Here is an 8,601-nt window from a genome sequence, read left to right as displayed (position 1 = left end):
ATACTATGTATAGTATTATGATAAGATATATATGTGGATGTGTAGTTGTATATGCATAGAAAATACTGTGGTAGGATTAACAGCAAATTGTTCATAGCATTACTTTGGGTGAAGAGATTAAAACAGTTTAGAGTATACATCAAATGGAGTTTTGTAATTGCAAGCAGCCTAAACTCAGAGATTATCTAAGCAAAATAAGAAGAGGATTTATTAGATAAAATGTGGTTATATCACAGAATCAAAAGCCAAGCCGAATAAATAGGCCCCTGGAAACATGGAAATATAAACAGCTGAGACAGTTCATTGGCAGAAATTCCTGTGCAGTTTCTGTGGCAGGAGTGGGATTTGGGGATTTCATGTGACTGACAGCCATACTAGAATGACATAGAATGGAGGGAAAAGCAGTTTACCAAAGGAACAGGTGCTGGGCCTGAAGAGTACCATAGAGCTGTATTATAGAGGGATACTATACTATGGAGCTGTACTATAGAAGGATACTATACTATGGAGCTGTACTATAGACGGATGTTTTCCTCCTTTATATATATGAACGCATACACACATACACATACACATACACACATATATATATTTACATATGAAATGGAAAGGAAAGAATAACATTATAGAAGAATGACTAAGAAAAACCTATACAACTTGGTGATAAGGAGCTACTTCTAGGGGGAAAATCCAATATTAGAAGAAAATAACTATATTTTTTATTGTGCAAATATATATTACATATATTTATTTTAAAAACACCTTTACTGAAATTTAATTCATATACCATATGATTCACCCATTTGAAGTATACAATTCAATGACTTCTAGTATATTCACAGAGTTGTACATTCATCAGAATAATTTTAGAACATTTGTATTACCCTCGAAGAAAACCCCACATCCCTTAGCTGTCACCACCATACCACCTCCATTCACTCTGTCCCTAGCAACCACTAATATGCTTTATGTCTGTATAGATTTTCCTATTCTGAACATCTCATATAAATGGAATTACATGATATGTGGTTCTTTGTGACCTACTTCTTTCACTTAACATGATGTCTTCAAGGTTCATCATGTTCTATGTATCACTACTTTTTTTCCCTTTTATGTCTTAATAATATTCACTGTATGGATAGACCCCATTTTATGTGTCCAGTCATCAGTTGATGAACATTTAGATTGTTTCCACCTTTTAGCTATTATGAATAATGCTTTTATGAACATTTGTATGCAAATTTTTGAATAACTGTTTTCAATTCTCATATATATATAGCTAGGAGTAGAATTGATGGATTATATGGTAACTCTGTGTTTAAGCATTTGAGGAAATGCCAAACTGTTTTTGGAAGCTGCTGCTCCATTTCACGTTCTCACCAGCAGTGTATGGGGTTCACTTCCTCCATATCTTCATCAACACTGTTATTATCTATTTCTTTGATTGTAGCCATCCTAGAAGATGTGAGGTAGTATCTCGTGGTTTTGATTTGCATTTCCCTGATAACTAATGATGTGGAACATCTTTTTATGTGTTTATTGGCCACATATGTATTTTAAGTTAATGAGATTATGGGGCTTTTTTACTTTTGGAATTTATTTTTTTTACCAAAAAACTTGTCAGATTTGTTTAGATATTTGTACCATTACTCTTCATTGTTTATAATTTTGAGTGTGTGTTATGTAACACAGTGTTACTCTACATAATTTCTCTGTTAGCTAACTGTTGTAAGAAATTGAGACTGAGAGAAGATAAGTTATTTGTTCAAGGTCACAGAGCTAGTAAATTGTGTAGGATTTGAATCCAGGTCATTTTAAATCCAGAGCCTGAGTTCTTTAAAAATGGTACTATAACATGTCTCAAGTAATATATGTTTTTAGGTTTCTTGTATTACTATTCTTATTGTTTTTGCTCTGGTTGTTACTTTATTTTACCAAACTACATAATCTCATAGAGACAAAGACTTAAATTTCACATGACCCTCAGTTCAAAAATGTCACTTTTGGCCGGGCGTGGTGGCTCATGCCTGTAAGCCTAGCACTTTGGGAGGCCAAGGTGGATGAATCACTTGAGGTGAAGAGTTCAAGATGAGCCTGGCCAACATGGTGAAACCCCATCTCTACTAAAAATATAAAAACTAGTCAGGCATGGTGGCGCACACCTGTAATCCTAGCTACTTGGGAGGCTGAGACAGGAGAATTGCTTGACCCGGGAAGTGGAGGTTGCAGTGAGCTGAGATGGCACCACTGCACTCCATCCTGGGTGAAAGAGCAAGACTCCGTCTCGAAAAAAAAAAGTCGCTTTTACCAAATTCAGGAAATCTGTTCACAGGTTTGCTAAGGTACAGTTGCTTAGCCAGGATTACATGTTGTTTTCTACCTACATGAGAACTGTGTTTGTTGAAAATGCACATTTCCAGGCTTCACTCAGATATTATGAATGAGCCAGTTGAGTACCACACCTTGACATCATAATTTAAGCAAGTGGATTGGATTAAAAACCACTTTTTTTTTGGTGGCAGATATTTTACTGTCTCATAAGACTACTATTATTATTACTTTAGATGGTTTTTCATCTGTTTCCTGGTAGTTTTTTTCTTTTGACCTGCCTCTACTCTTTGTAGCAACACTCAACAAGCCTGTTCCTTTTAATGTTTGGCAAATATGGCATCAGTGTGTGAGTACTTTTAGTCTGTAGTTTACATCCTGAGAGTTCTGAGTTAATAATCAGTGAAGTCTCTCTTTCTGAGCACCTCCTAAATAGTGGGAGACAACACTAAAGTATAAGACCCCCCGCTATGAAGGAGCTAAAACTGTGGTAGGAACTGTAAACATTTACCAAAAATATTCAAGTCTTCTTGATAGATCATGATATCATATTTGATGCTTAAATTTCACATTTTCTTGTCTCTGAAAACAAAAGTCTAGACTTAGTGACAATAGTTTTCCCTGATTTAATGTAACTTTTCCTCAGCAATGTGATAGCTGTAGCTAACATTGAATGCAGCATCCAGTGTCTTCACACAGGCTTACATAACCCCAACACTTTGTTTTCTCACTTGGGTTGCCAAGCTAGGAGAGAATACTATTAAAGGGTCAGACTTACGTGGTCAGGCCCTATTAGCTTTTGATTTAAGGCCAAAGCCATTTTACTTACATCTTTACTTGTTTGACTCTCAGGGTCTGACTGTCTTGGGTTTAACTTTGTAAGAGCTATATGGCTTTTTCCCCTTTATACTGTGAAAAATGCAAGGAGCCTTATGATAAGTTGTTCATCAGGGTACTTGTTAGACATAAGGACAATAATAATGTGGGAGAAAGAATGGACTTTGAAAAGCTCACTTTGTGGAATTGTTGAGTCTTGTCATTTTCTTTTTCCTAATTTTGGTTTTTTTCCTCTTGAGAACTAGCTTCTTATCACTAAGTTCTATTAGGTTTTTCTTAGTTGTTCTTCTAGGATGCCAGTCTTTCCATTCATTAACTTTAAGTTACCAGCCTAGTCTAGGACTTTACTAGCTACAGAATGATCAGTACTAGGAAAGATAAAAGGCTCAGTGGTGATTTTACTACATGAATATTGACTTGATTTATGCAAATGCATTGTCAGCAGGTTACCAATTTACATTATTCAGTATGCATTTATAGACACATGACAATATCAAGCTTTAGCATGTGAGCAATTTTTGGAGACCTGCTTTGTGCTTGGATAGTTCAGAGCAGCTCCCATTATATAATCTGAAGTGACCATGATGAAGGCTTGGCTTTTTTCAGGAACTGAATGAGGTCTTTGCTGCAGAGTAAAATGGGAAGGGTCAGAGCAAGCCTACCATTAGAAATTGATGTTTGGCTTTTTTTTTTTCCTCCACGATTAAAAAAGTAGGGGAAAAAAAACCACCTCAACTTCGATTTGATTCAAAATAGTATTTCCTAAAACATAAGCCATTCTTGTCAAATATGAGTTCCTTAACTTAAAAATGCATTCATTTAAATCCCTGATGTATTTTTTCATGTTCTTCATTCATGCTTGGGGACAGAGTGAGTGGGATTTATGAGTTACTGTACTCAGCACAGGAGAAATAAATTTGGTATAAAATATGTAGAGTATAATCTTACTATTTTTGTATAATATTAGAATTTATCCTAATCTTACCAACCCGTCCTTGAAGGCATTTTCCTTCAGTTCATAATCCTCACTAACCAATTTTTCTCCAATGGGAACTTATAAGCATTAGCAAAGCTTATAACTGAAGTTGTCAAGAAAACAGACAAATTGAAATCTCTGCCCCAGAGCAGCTTTACAAGCAGCAGCTCCTGGATCATGAAAGGACCAAGAAAGAGGATCCTAACTGCATGGCCTCTTTTCCACTTCACCTTACTTAGTAGCACTGAAAAGCAGGTTTCTCTCTTTTATTCAGTGTTTTTTCTCAATTTCAATGTATTTACTGTGTGACATTTGCTGAGTATATTTGCAAACATCTCATCCAGTTTTCAAAACAATTCTGCCCAGTAGATGATACCAACCTTTATTCCTCAAATGCCGCACTGTCTTCCAGTATGTTAACCTTCTTGATCATCTCAAATTCTTTTTCCTTTTCATAGAAAATTTATTTTTTTCTTTCCTGTTATATATTTTCAGTTAAATTTAAGAAATACTCATTTAACAACTACCCTGTGGGAGGCATGTGATCTCTTTCTCTCTACAGTTTTTTTTTTTTTCACCTCTTAATGCTACTTTAAAGTGTTTTGGGGAAAGTTTCTTAATCCTCAATAATGAAAACATTGGAAGATATTGTAGGGGCAAGTCTCTTAATCCTCCGTAGTTAAAACTTTGGATAATTTTATAGGTTCCTTCCTCCAGTGGGTAACAAAACAGATTACATCAATGTTATGTTCACTTTTACCCTAATTGTTCATCTTCAATGTGTAGACTTTATGGGTATTTGCAAGAACATGATCAATGATCTACAGCACTTGAAATAGAAAAATGAAACTGATGAGGAATTATGACTGCTCATATTATTCTGTCCCTGTTTTGTTTTGCTAGTGCAAAACTAGTGTTTCTTATCATCCTTGCTCATACATTATGTTCATGGCCTTTTCGGTAGACTAGGAGGGAAAGAGATAGATTAAATACCCTTTCTTATCTGCCATCCTGTACCATGCTCATCATTTCCTTTATTTTATGAAACAGAGTTTGCTTATGTTAAAAAAAAAAAAAGAACAGAACTCATCAGAAGAAGTGACAAAGTCAGTGATCATTTGAATGTTCATAGGCAGTCAGCTCCATCTCTCTTCTCTGCCTTCCTTGGTATCTGCTTCCTTGTAAGGTGGCTCATTTTGTGGTTGTGTGATAGCAGCCAGTGGGATCTGGTGGGTGGCAGGTGGAGGGTGAAGGAATATTTATCTTGTGCCCACTGGCAGAAGGGAGGAGAACAAGAGATACGTATTCTTTTCTTTCATGTGGCTCCAGTATTTTATAGAAGTATTCAGCTTAAAGGAAGTATTATTCCAAAGTTTTCTTTGTTGTGTTTTGTATTTTTTTCAAATTTTTTATTTTAATTTTTGTGGATATATAGTAAGTGTATATATTTATGGGATACATGAGATGTTTTGATACGGGTATGCAATGTATAATAATCACATCATATAAAATGGGGTATCCATTTCCTCAAGCATTTGTCCTTTGTATTTTATATTTTGTTTGGTCATTGCTTGCAATTTTTATGCATGATGTTGGCACAGAACCTCAGACTGGCAGTTGTGTAATCCTGGCTATTTCTCCTTGATAAAATTGGAATACTGAAACTTTGGAAAATGTTTGTCAAGGTGATTGTTCTCTTACCCAAAATTGTGGCCATTTGTCAATATATTCTGAGTTTCACAGTTTGAAGAATACCAATTATGAAACTTAAGACTAACTACTTTGAAGTGCATGTTTGATGCTGACCAGCTCAGCTTTAAAAACAGTGTTTTCACAATATTTTATTTGTATGTTTGTTTTGTTTTGCTTCAAAGAATAGTTTCCTAAGCTGAGCCTATTTAAATTACATAAACATATGACTACACCCACCTCTTCACACCTTTTAGAATTTTAAATTTTTAGTATATGCTATATATATTTGCCAGTGTTTACTTTACTTTTGTGCCTTGAATGAAATGCCTTAACATTGTGGGAGTGACTTTTAAGTTCAGTCTCTGTACATACAGTCTCTATGGTGATACTGTATCATTACATGGTGAACAGTCCACAGAAAGTACTTGCATGTCTTTCTTAGAAACTTTCTGGTACTCCTATGCTATAGTCCTCTTTTGATGGATGCCTTAGGCATATGCTAACAAGATTTTGTTTTTTAAAAATCTTGTGACCGCATTATCCAAAGGCAGTCAAAAGCACACAGCCATTAAGGGGGCTGAACATGAGGACTTTATACTCCATACTGGAAAGTCACCACAACCCCAGTAAGATCTTCTTTTCTAAGAAAGGGATGCAATTAATAGAAAGATGCAAAAGTATGCAGACATTTTGAGAGAAGGCAGGCTGCAGAATCTAGGATACTGTAGCATCCATGAAGAAGACATCACCACGAGAGAATGGGAAAAGTCGTACAGAGAAATTAGTAGATTAGTGAAGAAGAGTCCAAGCATGGAAGATTGTAAGATTTGCCGTGACTCTCCTCAAGTTGCTGTGTATTTTGAGGGCAGCTATATTCTGTTCTTCCTTACCTCATCAAGTATCCTTTCTGTAGCCCCTCCATCACCTGGCATACTCTGACTGTGTTTCTGCTTTGAAGATGCCTAAGAATGGATGTCTTGCAATTGACTATTGAATAATAAATCAGTTTTCAAACAGTGATGATATATAACTCAAATAAAAATCTTATATAATAAAATAGCCTAAAATGAGGCTGAAAAACACCAGGTATGGAAGTGGAATGTCTGAAAAAGAAGTGAGATAATAGGTTTTTGTGTTAATATTTTCTCACCATGTACAGATTTTATTTATCTTTAAATAAAACTTACCTGGTTGTATCATAGTTCTTAAGAAACTATGGAATAATTTAAATGAGGAAAAAATATGGCTATATACTAAATTGGTTTAGGGGAATCTCGTTAACATGCTGCCTTTTTGTCAAGCCGCTAAGGCTCACTGACTCAGTGTGAATTTAGAGAAACGGGATTTTGATGGTAGTGCTACTAATTATGCTTCATCGCTATCTAGATTTCTTTCTCTGTGTTAATATTTATGGTTATTTGGAAATTTTCCAGTGTTAACTATTTTTAATGTCTATGTCAACTGCACAGGGAAGTTATGTTTGAACAAGGGTGCAATAAAGTATTTTAAAAGTTTTTCCATAGACGTTTTCTGTGTAATCTCCCTGAAAACAGAGATTTTTGCTTATTTTGTTCAATGATGTATTCCACTTGCTAAGCCCAGTAGTACTTAGTTGGATATTCTAGAGGTATTTGCTAAATGAACACATTCAATATCAATAGGAATTTCTCTAATTTACTATAAGGTGCAGAGTCATGTTATTACTGGAGGGGAAATTAAGGATCATAGAGAATGACTCACTGACTCTCTCCATTGAAATTGGGGCTGAGAGATGTTAAATGTTGCCTGAGGGCATGGCTCAAGAGCAGCAGAACTAGGCCTAGATTCTAGGTTTCCAAACAACTTGCTCAGTTTCGCATGACAACACAGGTTAGAGTTGGGGTTTAAACTCAGATCTGACCGACAATGAAGTCCTTTGTCTGGATAAGAGTTTTTGATATTTTTATAAAATTTTAATATGTCACCTTTTCTTTATAGGTTTTCCTCTGTCCCTAAACAGAATTAATTGCTTCCTTAACAGATTATACTAAATACCATTGTTTTCTAGCATGGACCACATTATATTGGGTTGATTTCATGGCTGTGAGTGCTTAAGACCAGGGACTAATTCATCTTCCTCTTTACCATCCAGAATTTAGCATAATGACTGCCATGATAGTTGTTCTGTGTTTTGAATTGCTGTGAGAGGTGGTAACAAATAGTATATCTAAGCCTAGGTCTAGGGAGATAAAACTTTTATGAGAAGAACAAAGTCTCATTGCTTTTTAAATCAAGCATACAGTTAATGCTTGGTAAGTGTTAAAATTAAATAATTATTGTTCTTGGAGATGTGATTTAATGATGTTAATCTTGATTGGCTTTTGAAAATGGCTTTGTTTTTTAATTTTTAAAGAATTGATAGCAATACTTTTCTATTGATATATTGGTTTCAACATTAAAACTCCTTCTGACCGTATTCTATGATTTCCTACTGGCTTTTTGGACTCTCACCAATCCATGATTAATGCCAGTTTGCAAAATTTTGCCTGACTTTGACACGAGTAATTTTAGCCCTTTCGTGAAAATTGAAATCCTAATACTATTATGAATATATTCCTTAGTAATTATACCAATGAATTTTATACAACTGTAGCAAAACATGTCTAACTAATCGTCAGTTATCTTTTAAAGGAATTTTTTATTCTTTTGAACTTGAAACTTTTATGTAAGGCTGGTACTTATACAACATTTGAAAACATGAAGGGAATTACATTTCAGGAGAATGTTGT

General features: G+C 34.9%; 1 protein-coding gene across 8 annotated transcripts in view; it reads left to right on the top strand.

The window, feature by feature from the left end:
- Nucleotides 1-8,601, top strand: part of IMMP2L (inner mitochondrial membrane peptidase subunit 2) — an 888,292-nt gene that overhangs the window by 178,714 nt on the left and 700,977 nt on the right. The window lies entirely within an intron of this gene.

This window comes from Gorilla gorilla, chromosome 6 (genome assembly GCF_029281585.2).
Source record: "Gorilla gorilla gorilla isolate KB3781 chromosome 6, NHGRI_mGorGor1-v2.1_pri, whole genome shotgun sequence".
Classification (NCBI taxonomy): domain Eukaryota; kingdom Metazoa; phylum Chordata; class Mammalia; order Primates; family Hominidae; genus Gorilla; species Gorilla gorilla.
This window is presented reverse-complemented; position numbering and strand designations above follow the sequence as displayed.